A 12,008-nucleotide genomic window follows, 5' to 3' on the forward strand; every position below is an offset into this window, starting at 1 on the left:
GTAAAGATTCAATCGATGGGTATCTGATGTGGCAGCCGTGCATTTCAACTCGAGCGCCACTATTTTATTTTTTTGCCGGGCCAGGTCACGGTTAAGGCTTGGCTCCGACTAACAAGGCGCGTGGGAAATTGGACAATGCCTTTAAAAAAAAAATAGTGATACCAAAAAAAAAATCTGTTTTCGAAATTCTTGTACTTATTTTCGCTCCACGGGCCAATTCCAACTCACAACGAATTACAACTTTTCTCCGCAGAGAAAACAAACCGTTCTGGCTTTGAGTAGCACCACGACCTTGTGACGTCGATCTATCTAGATCAGCTCAAGCCTCCTCCAAATCGCGTTACTTCTGTGTGGCTTTCCCCGCTCATCTGTTGGGCACCACGATGGAGAGATGTTAACTCCCTCGCCTGGTCTGCAGGAGGTCGTGGGTTCGATCCCAACCCTGACGCCTGCTGTATATTTTGAGTTTGCATGTCTCTCTCTCCCCGTGGCCACGTATACTTCTCTACAGGCCCTCCGCTTTTGTCCCCTCCACATTTAGAATCAACGTCACGCGTTTAGAGTATCTTGCTGCTATAAATGTCCACGTTATGATGATAAGCCACTTCGTTGAGCTATCATTTGTGGAGATGTCGCTTCTGAAATGAGAGCTCAGTGGGTCTTATCTGGTAAAATAATACACATGGATTTAAAGTAATTGTTTTTATTTATCTCTAGGTGTATATCTAAATCAGCTCCAGCCTTGGCAGGAACGTCGTGAAAAAAGAGAGACTGGGTGAGGTTTTCATGGGTAAACAAACAACAACAATAATAATAATCACTTGGCGAATTCCATCCCATCACAGCAGTGGCGTAATAACTACATCATCAGCCCAGGGGGGTGCGGCAATCGGCGAGGTGAGGAGCACCCAATATTTAATTGTGCGCAGTTTTCGGAAGCCAGACTTCACCGCTAGAATTGAATTAAAATAAAAACGTGGAACGTCAATGAAAGCATTTCCATGAAACAATTGAAACCGCGTTTTAAATAAGCGTTGTTATTTACACTGTTGTTGAAAACATGTCACGGCAGTTATCAAGGGGGGCCCCCCAACTCGGAGCTTTGACCACCAGGAGAGGAGGGGCGGTGGGAGGGGGGGCAAGGCACCTCCCTGCCTGCCTGCCCCCCCACGATGTTGAGTAACAGACAACCCTGCTCTGGACGCTGCTGTCAACAACAGCGAATAAACAGCAGCGGCGAACGATGCCAAGTTGGCTGCTCGTGGGGAAATAAAAGAACACCCCTCGTGTTTCGGGAAAATGTGAAATCGCTCAACTCGTTCAGTTCGTGGGAATGTCGGCCAATGCTGTTGCGGCTGAGTTGAACCGTATCGCATACTCAATGCAAACCGAGCTACAATCGTGCAACATTCGTGTAATATGTACACTATATATAATTGCAAGTATATTTCCATTGTATCTGTGGATTGTTTCCTACACACTGCTGCTGTGTGGCGTGTCACGGTGAGCGTACTGGACTTGCAAATCTAGAGTTGGCCGGTTAGAATCGATCTCCCGGCTCGGCAGCTGTGATACAAGGACACAAGATCCCTAAATCCATCTAAACTAGATTGTTGGGCTCGCGATACGATACGTCGCCTTGTACGCGTGAGAATCAATTTACGCAGCCTCTGCTTACTGGCCTTGTCCCCCACTTGTTGTTGGGTCTGCCTAGACTAGAGATGTTGTGACCTAGGCCCAAGCTTGCTCTGGAAGCAAAAGCGCCATCGTCACATATGTTTGTTTGTATGTATGTACGTCGAACTTCTTTCGCACCGTACGTAGCCAACCGCGCTAATCGGCGGTGCCGGGGAAGGACAACAAACTAAACACTGACAGGGGCATCGGGGTGACAGCTCAGTAGCACGCCGTGCCAGCTCACATGTCGTCAATGTCCAGCTCTGAGGTCCAAACAAACTAGGACATTATGAGGAGGAGAAGAAGATTTCCACAAGACCAAACAGCTGGGAGAACAGCGTGTAAAGTCACTTCATCGATCGGTGTATTATTACGCGACTGGAACAAAACAAAAACAATTCTGGGATTGTTTATAGTCCCCTGGCAAGACTTGTGTTTTTTACACAGCACAGAGGCTGATCCCGGGAAAAACCCAGAACACGTGGCAACCCGAGCTCATAGAGCGAGAGAAGAGACACACACAGCACACGTGGAGCAAGCTTAGACGCGTGGAGCAAGACGCGTGTTGCCGGTTCAATGCCTGTGCTCACAGACCCATCTGTGTCGCTCGCCACCAACGCTGATATGTTTGATTTATGCATCTCACAGCCTGCCTTCGTTGCATTTATGAATTTGTACGGAATCTTTTTGCATCTTTACTGAATGGTGGCTCATTCTAAACAATGCTATATCAACATTTATAACACTAATAATAAGAACAAATGTTCGGCAGACAAAAACGAGACCCGGCATTGATGTATGTGACACGTGGCAGATATTGGTTGTCAAAGGTTAGGCTAGACGTTGTTAATTTAATATGAAATCCCTGCCTCGAGACGTCACAACGCAAGCAAGCGTGCCCTCTGGCCTGAAGTGGATTTACAAGCCATGTGGCTTTGCCATGAATATCCCCGGGAGGCGAGAGTTGAGCCTTCCACACAACCCTTCCAAGTGCACTGATATGAGATGTGTGATGTAAACTGCTCCTGAGATGCATCGTAATGATCGTAATCATCATAATAATCGTGACGCGTGGAAGAGCAAGGTCCCCATTACTTCGGCCGAAAAGTTTAAGAGCCGGTCATCAGTGTCACCGGAAAAGTCTGCAATCACTTCGTCATGGGCGTGTGGAAAAAACAGCCATCACCATTACACAACTGAAACTGCAGGTATAGCAATTAATATTAATTGGAAAACAAGCAATGATACTGCATTACTATTACATATAATTGCACACTTGAAAGGTATCGTTACATCAGGTTTTAGATCGCAGCGTTCTTACTTCCGAGATTAAAATGTGTTAATATGAAATATGGTATTCATATGCGTAATTATTAATTTACAAGTAAGACTTTTGGATCGCGTAGAAAATTTTTACAACGCTCCTTTCAAAGTTATATATTCTCGTTTCTATTATTAAGTAGTTGTTTTAATCATATATTAAAAGCGAATTAGTATAAAAATACGAAAGATATATCTGTATAATTTCATTCCCTGCAGCCAGGGCCTACGCCAATCCCCACTGCGCGCCTCTGTGGCACCAAACTTTGTCTACTTTCTTTCAACTTGAGCGTCACACTCTGTAGGAGGCAAGTTACTTGGTCCACAGATGATTACGATGATGAGAATCGCACGTGTGTTAATGTTTAGTACGTGATTTAAAGCAATTTGTAACGCATTTTGAACTTGCCCGATGACTGAAACCGATGAATCTCTGGGCATCAAATTGCTGAGGGGCCCTAAATTTAAACAAATAAAATGTCGTGGGTTTATTTTTTACATTGATAAGAATTGATTTTACTGTGCGTTAAATGTCATCCTTTGCGGCCTTTAAAGGAAGATCCTTAGAATTCACAATCACAAAATGTACGAGGTGATTTATTGAAGCCCGTAATGACAAGGGCCACTACAGCAGCCAAAAGTTAACGACCTTCTTACGGCACAAAATAAAAAAAATACTTCTTTATATATTTTTAAAAATTAAATAAATATCCATGTTTTTTATTTGTCAGGTTGCACGACTGCGTGATTGCTACAATGTCAAACTCGCAATCACAAGCTTGTGAGTTAAAACAAGCCAATGATTCTCCTTTAGATTCCATGAATTTAGTATCACTTAAAACTATAAACTATGTTTTTATTTTACCAAGTAAGGCCCACTAAGCTATGCAGCTCTTTATCAGAAGCGACCTGGCCACAAATGAAAGCTCAGCGACGTGGCTGATTATGGTGTGGAAATCTACAGCAGCCAAATACTCTTAAACGCGTGTTTCTAAATGTGGAGGGAAAAACCGGAGGACCCGGAAAAAAAATCCACGCGACCACGGGAAGAGAGACACGCAAATTACGAATATACAGGCTTCCGGGTAGGGATGCATCCCACGACCTCCTGCATACCTGGGCGAGGTAGTTAACATCTCGCAACCGTGGCTCGGTGAGATTTCAACAGCTATTTGCTGATCGATAGAATTGCCCATGCCATAGCAATGTACGCATGTTGAACTTCTTTCGCACCGTACGTAGCCAACCGCACTAATAGAAGGTGGGGGGGGGGGACAGCAAACTCAACACAAAATGCGGAGTTTCCACCAACAGGCTCAGTTCTGTAAACATTCAATGAGCACTCGAGTGGCAATGTACTTATCAATAATAACAACAACGATAATAATGGAAGCAAAATAGTGCCATTGTGACCACAAGAGTCTCACCGGGCCTCGAGATTCATATTGAACAGAGAGTACTGCGTTTGGAACATTTGGCTAATGCCATTAACCCGAGCATGCTTACGCGGTGGGCGGGGGGGGGGCGAACGGCCCTTAGCCCTGCATGTATGTTGAACTTCTTTCGCACCGTACGTGGCTAACGGTGCTCATCGGAGTTGCAAGGAAGGACAACAACAACAACCACGATGCACGTTGTGAGGACGGGGGGGGGGGGGGGGGGGGGTAGCACCGCCCCCACAGTATTCCGTGAATATGTAATTCCCAACGCACAGTAGCCGGTCGTCTATTTTTAACCGACAACCACCGTTTGCCAAAATCACAGCCTTCGTCACAGTGAGACGCATTGCCGGCGACGCTTACTCGGCATGGCGAGTGCTGCAATTGTCCCTGTGAATCGCGGCTCTCCACCCCCCGCCACCGAGGAGAGAGAGAGAGAGACAGACACGGCGTGCGGTGAAGGGGGGCCCCCACGTGTCGGGCGCGTGACGACGATGACGCTGGCAATCAATCGCCTGGTCACCACGTGGCACATAACGCCACTCGCATACAGAGCATCACGTCTTGACTTAAAGCTCTCGTGACTGCAGGAATTCATATTGTTTGGAACTTTCGGTAAAAATCGGTTGTTATTTTTTTTTTGATCTTTCGGTAAAGTCGCGTAGATAGGTTGAAAGAAAAATAAGAAAAAAAAACTACGACGTTTCGATCGCAACACAAGCGGTCGTCATCAGGAAAAAGGGGGGTGACGACCACTTGTGTTGCGATCGAAACGTCGTAGTTTGTTGTTATTTTTATTTGAACCTATCTATACGTGACTTTACCGAAAGACCCAAAGAAGAGACAGAGCATTGTCTCTTATCCTGTGTACTTGCACACAACGGAAACACACAAACACACGCGCGCTTAAGATTATAAACGCTTATCAATCAACTGACCACAGTGCTGCACAGCCAACCTGGGGTGTCCTGCCACAAGCCCGTGCATCCCAGCGCTCGCAGCCCAGCGAAATGAGAGAGATTCACAAATGCCATTGCGTGATCCACTAACCCTCGCCTCCAATGCCGCTGGATCACACGTGCTCGTCACCACCACCACCACAGGCATGGGAAGTCGTCAGTTTGCTATCAAACGAATGAATAGGCGGGCGTCACGACTGCATGCCACGCTCCTTTCTCACACAACCCATCGTCGGCACGGTCTCGTCAGCGCCATCGATTCAATGCCCCACAAGCAAAGTCTGGGCAATGTTGCGAGCCACGTATGTTGCACGTATGTTGAACTTCCTTCGCACCGTACGTAGCCAACCACGCTAACCATCGGAGGTGCTTCAGATGCAAGGGTTGGTGGACCAACCGAACCTGCCTCGGTTTCTAGGTAGCCACAAGTTGGCAGCACATCAAGCGGATCTATGAACACATCTGTGGGGAACTTTTGAGTGGGTTATATCCCCTTGTGTGCGTGTGTGTGTGTCTTTACTCTGAGCACTGGCGGGGAGCGGTGGCGCAGCGGTTAGCGCGCTGATCTCCGAAACCGGCGACCCGAGTTCGATTCCCGCTCAGGGCCAACACCAGTGATGATTATTAGAACCGGTCCTGAGCCTCTCCTGGGTCGACTCAGCCACAAATGATTACCTGGCGCAGTACGTAAACATTGCTACTCGGGAGACAAAGGACGGTCGGGCGTGGTGCTGGCCACCCATCCCCTCGTGTGCCGTTCCGGCCTTCATATGTACTCACTAACAGCACTTGCTCCAACAGTCTGCTGAGGCTATAACGGCGGGATCTTTGTCTTTACTCTGAACACTCTGCCACTGTTCCTAGACGGCTGGCCAGCATGGAGGCCTTTTGCACGAGCAGTGACGTGAGCTACAAAACCAGGCCTCCAACTCTAGCAGAGCATTAGACTGGGCCCACTTGTGCAAGAAGTCTTGGGTCTCAAAGAGGCCTGCCTGGGTAGTTTACTGACGTTACTGTATCTCGTATTGATCAGCCCCTTTCTCTGCATTTGTCCGTCCATTCGGACAGGAAGACAACAGCGTCTGTTAGGGACCCCCCCTCCCTTCGTCACACGGCGTCACAAAAAGTCAGACCCCCCTCTCAAATATGACGTCACAAAGCTCTGCTACCCCCCCCCCCCCAAATAAAACATGCTTCAAATCGCTTTAAAACTATTGTAGTGCGTATTTAATGTGGCGCTGCACTCTGATTTTGTAGGAAAAACATTTATTAAACAGTATATTTAATTAAGTAGAACGTGTTGTCTATATTTATTTAAAGTTGCGCATTTTGATGTGACGTCACATTTCTCACCCCCCCTCGTCACAAATGTCTGACCCCCCCCCCCTAGGTGCGTGACGTCATTTATGGACGGCCCCTTAAATGATCAACTAGGTAACCTTTGCTTGGACTCGGAGACCCAGTTATCAGTATCTCGTGTATCTCCTAGGCACACGGTAATTGTCTTTAATTCTTGGTTAGGAGGCAGCAGATCGAGGCAGGGAAACGCGTCTTGAGAGACCGTAAACTCGACTGGCTAAAGGCAGTGCAGTGCATTGTTGTTGTTGTTGTTTGTTATATGGCACACAACAGCTGAGAGCAGCAGTGCTGTGCGTGTGTTCTTACCGCTGTGGCGCAGTGACTTTGGCTAACACAAGCGGCGAGTGATATCACCTGCGGTTCTGGGCCTCCTCTAGGTCGACTCAGCCTTAAATGGGTACAGTAATGTAACCCTCTGTGCGGTGCAAATACCAACAACAACGACAACAACAAAAATCACAACGCTGGAGGTGGCAGATGCGGCCCAACGCGGTGTTGAACCTCACCATGCCACACTTTTGGGCAGCACTGGCTTTAATGGGCACTCACGAAACACGACTTGCCCCCCCCCAAACCGGGCCGTACAGGGCTACACAGAGAACGGGAGGGAGCAGAGCGAACCTGCTGGGTTTGTTCCGCAGCAGCAGCCAGCGAACCGCTACCATACAGGTCAACAAAACTGCCCCCCCCCCAAATTCAATTCAGCCGGAAATGGAAAATGAGCCACACGGCTTACCAGGGGGCCAGCCGAGCCCCTCCCTGGCTGCCACCGACTCTCTTCCTTCCTTCCCACGCTGATCGCGAAGACCCTAATCCATCTGCTGACCCAACGTACCCCCCATGGGCCAGTCGCGTTAGCGAGCGTGGCGCGGGTAAGGGGGTGCCTTGTGGCTCCCCGTGGTGGTCAAAGCTACGAGTTGAGCCCCCCTTTGACAACCAACATGAAGTACGTTTTCAATAATATCGGGGGCCCCACCTGACCGATTCGCTGCAGCCCCCGAGCTGCTGAATGTAGTTACCACGCCACTGGCAAACTGCCCCCTTCTGCCGTTCACAGCGCTACGCGAAGCAAATTGCCATTGGGATTGACAAATCGACGACGCTTCGGGCGATGGCTCCCTTCTTCTGCGAAGAAGGGCAATTGCCCCACTTTTATTTTGGGGCGAAGGTGGGATGGGGGGGTCAGTGGCGGATTATCCTCGTAGCACAAGTAGCTACACATGTAGCTACGGGTCCCGCACTCTCAAGCTAGCAATCCCGGCACAGTGATTCTGCACTTGCTCTATTATTATAGTACCATACCACCTTCAACGTTTATGAACGACCGGGTGTTCAAGGTTAGCGGTTAGTCGTATTATCTGGCTGTATAGCTAATTAAAAATTACAATTACTTTAAAATGCAAGTTCATCATTTGTGTTTTAATATTTACGTGTTGTTTTTATTTAGGGCCCCTTCATAACAAATGTTACAGGCCCCCCACTAGCTTCATCCGGCACTGGGGATGGGGGCGGGTTGCCGCGGTGGAATAGGTGGGGGGGGGGGGCGACGAGGTGGCAGTATTCAGTGTTGTAGGCGAATGCGTGCCAAGTTTCCAAATGGTACCCCCCCTCCCACCACCACCACTGGACCTGCAAGTTGCGGCACGCCGCGTCGCCGAGGTTTCGCGAAAATCTCTCCCCGCCAAGGGAGTTTGGTGCGGTCCGTGCTGCTGCTGCTACAAACAGCGCGCACTCGTGACCTCCCCTATTCCCCTGTGCGTGTGATGGGAAGAGGAAGGGGGCGAGAGGAGGGGAGGGACGTAGAAGAAGAGAGAGAGAGCGTGTGATGGGGAGAGGGAGGAGAAAGAGAGGGAGGGGAAATAGAGGGAGGGAAGAGAGAGGAGAGGGAGGGGACATGGAAGCAGAGAGTGTGGTGTGTGTGATGGGGAGAGGGAGGGACAGAGAGCGAGCGAGCGAGTGTGTGTGTGGTGGCGGTCAGGGCTTTGCGGGGTGGGAGGGAGGGAGGGAGGATCGTCGTCACTGCACGCGCTTCGTTGCCCGCCTCAACATCGCCGCGGCTCGGCTCGAGAGGAGCCGCGCGCGATCTCTGGCTCGCTCCCTCGTGCAGTCTCTCTCGGTGAGAGAGGTGAGTGTGTTAGTGAGAGAGGTGAGTGGGTGAGTGAGAGTGTGTGTAGTGAGAGAGGTGAGTGTGTGTTAGGGAGAGAGGTGAGTGAGTGAGAGTGTGTTAGTGAGAGAGTGTGTGTATTAGGGAGAGAGGTGAGTGTGTTAGTGAGAGAGGTGAGTGGGAGAGGTGAGTGTGTTAGTGAGAGAGGTGAGTGGGTGAGAGTGTGTTAGTGAGAGAGGTGAGTGTGTTAGTGAGAGAGGTGAGTGGGAGAGGTGAGGGTGTTAGTGAGAAAGGTGAGTGAGTGAGAGTGTGTGTGTGTCGTTGGGGTGTGTTGTGAGAATGAGTGAGAGAGGTGAGTGTGTTAGGGAGAGAGGTGAGTGGGAGAGGTGAGTGAGTGTGTGTTAGGGAGAGAGGTGAGTGTGTTAGGGAGAGTGAGTGTGTTAGTGAGTGAGTGTGTGTGTTAGGGAGAGAGGTGAGTGAGTGAGTGAGTGAGATATTGTGTGTGTTAGGGAGAGAGGTGAGTGTGTTAGGGAGAGCGGTGAGTGTGTTAGTGAGAGAGGTGAGTAAGAGAGTGTGTGTGTGTCGTTGCGTGGTGAGTGTGTTGTGAGAATGAGTGAGAGAGGTGAGTGTGTTAGGGAGAGAGGTGAGTGTGTTAGTGAGAGAGGTGAGTAAGAGAGTGTGTGTGTGTCGTTGCGTGGTGAGTGTGTTGTGAGAATGAGTGAGAGAGGTGAGTGTGTTAGGGAGAGAGGTGAGTGTGTTAAGAGTAAGGTGAGAGAGAGAGAGAGCGGTGAGTGAGTGAGAGCGGTGAGTGTTGGAGTGAGAGCATTGAGAGAGGGTGAGTTAGTGAGTGAGTGAGAGAGGCGAGTTCGAGTGAGTGATTTAGTGAGACGGGATCGTGAGTGTGTACTGCTCCTGTTTTCGGAACAGATCAGTCTTCACATTGAGTAGAGATTAATTAAGCTTGCATATACTGCCTATGTATTGCCATACCTCGCAGAGAGAATGTTATCGATCCAACAATCAATGGAATGTTTTGTCCTCACGGATGCTGCGGCAACTTTGAAAGTTTCAGCACTGAACAGTTGCGAGCTTTGGCCACTTTGTATCGGCTCGAGTGTTACACTCCACAGGGAGGGCGGGGGGCGAATTACTCGGTTCACTCACGAAGTGATGGGGGCAGTAGCTGTGCAGGCAGTGGGGACCGCCAGGCTGAGCGTGACTCTGTTTCAGCAGCCACTCAAATCAGCCGCCTCTCCACTGAATTTCGAGGATCAACATTTTAATGATAATAATGATGATAATAAGACATGTTTCAGTAAATTTAAATCTTTCGTGACTACAGGGATTCATCTTCTTGGTTCTTTCGGTAAAGTCACGTAGAAGGGAAGTAATAAAATAATAAAAATAAAACATAATAAAATAATTCTCACGACGTTTCGGCCACAATGCAAGCAGCCGTCCTCAGGTGAAGACTGAAACACCACGAAGCTTGTGTTTTATTATGTTTTATTTTTATTATTTTATTACTTCCCTTCTACGTGACTTTACCGAAAGAACCAAGAAGATGTTTCAGTCAGTCTAAGGCACAAACTCGACAAACATCTGTGCCAAATTCCAGCTGTCTACCCATGATAGAACATTTTAATTTACATTCGTATATGCTGTCCCGTATTAAGTAAAAACAAAACTGAACGCGTCACGTGCTGCCCGATGCACACGCGCTATGAAGAAGGTCCATAGCCCGAAACGTTGCCTGTTATATATATTATCCCCGCACCTTTAAGACCACGGTATGTTTGCGAGCGTGTTGAGTTGGTCATTGCAGCAAAGCAGCAGTGGTGTTTTTTGTCAGTCCACTGCTGGATTATGTAAGCATCTCCACGCTGTATCGATCATGGTGGGGGGGGGGGGGTGTTTGACCATACTTCACCACTCTCGTTAATTGCGGTTTGATTGAAGGTGGCGCTAGAGGAGAGGGTCAGGACCATCATCATGATTTTGGCGCTGGTTCGGAATCGAACCTAGGGCCTCCTGGTTCATAGCGCCATGTTCTACCCACCGCACCACCGCCGCTACAGGAGACACGCTGCGTATTAATCGTCCCCAACATGCACTTGCCGATACTGCAGCGTTCAACAAACAAGTCGATCACGTAACAAGTATAACCCGTAAAAACAAAGTTTTTCACTATAAATCCTTTATATGCGTGGCGGCTAGAGTCCTCTCGTCCTCTGGCTTGAGATGGCTGCCAGCTATGGGTCAGATGATTGCATGGCAGCATTAAGCAATTGGTAATTAAATATAATATTTTAGTCCTAAAAAGTGTAAAATTTTGGAAACATTTTTTTCACGAACATTAATTGTCACGCACAACGAGTCTGTGTGGAAAATGTCAGCTCGATTGGATCACGGGAAGTGGGTTAAAAAACGACTGAAAGATTTGCATGGTCGTAAGCAAGCAAGCAAGCAAGTGAACTTAATATAAAGGATTTAAAAATCATCAGGAATCACGTTGCTTTGCTGACAACCTCAAAAAACAACCCCCCTCCCCATCCTCCACCCCCCTAAATATATTTACGTCTTTGCATGCACACACGCGCACGCACACGCACACGCACGCACTTCAATATTAAATCGGACCAGGTTTCCAAGTATAGCGGTTTCAAGCGCTGTCAGCGAGCTCCTATTAATGTCATGGTGGGGTTGGGGCATGCTTGGTCACCAGCATCAATCATCGTCTGCTCTCTGGGCGTGGGGGTTGGTCTGCTGTTGATCACTTTTGCTGAGGATAATAATTTTAGGCTGAGCCAACCTAGGGGATGCACAGAGTGGATTCGCACACCCCATTAGATTATTCGGCGGCTATAATGTCACCCCCCCCCCCCACCTGGCGCACGTGATAAGCCACTTTGTTGAGCTGAGCATTCGTTCGTGTGGCAGGTCACTTACTGAAAGAGAGTTGCCGAGCTCAGGGGGGCTTTACCCCGTCAATGTGAACCAAGTTGAGTTAATTTGCCACTGTTTGTGTTTGAGCCGCCGAGTCACCGAGGTGCACAAAACCACGACAACTTCGCCGCCTGCTCTGCCCATCCCAACCGGACGTCACACGAGGACGACGGAGGCACTGTGACGACAACGACACGCACCACG

General features: G+C 48.8%; 1 protein-coding gene across 1 annotated transcript in view; it reads left to right on the forward strand.

Annotated features, from left to right (window-relative positions):
- Positions 1–8,792: 8,792 nt before the first annotated feature.
- LOC133353277 (kelch-like protein 29) overlaps positions 8,793–12,008 on the forward strand; it is an 88,748-nt gene continuing 85,532 nt past the window's right edge. The window contains exon 1 of the mRNA XM_061569386.1: positions 8,793–8,870. The gene's annotated coding sequence lies outside the window, so the exon portion shown is untranslated. The remainder of the gene's footprint in view (positions 8,871–12,008) is intronic.

This window comes from Lethenteron reissneri, chromosome 43 (assembly GCF_015708825.2).
Source record: "Lethenteron reissneri isolate LAM-NWPU_2019-01 chromosome 43, ASM1570882v1, whole genome shotgun sequence".
NCBI classification, from domain to species: Eukaryota; Metazoa; Chordata; class Hyperoartia; order Petromyzontiformes; family Petromyzontidae; genus Lethenteron; species Lethenteron reissneri.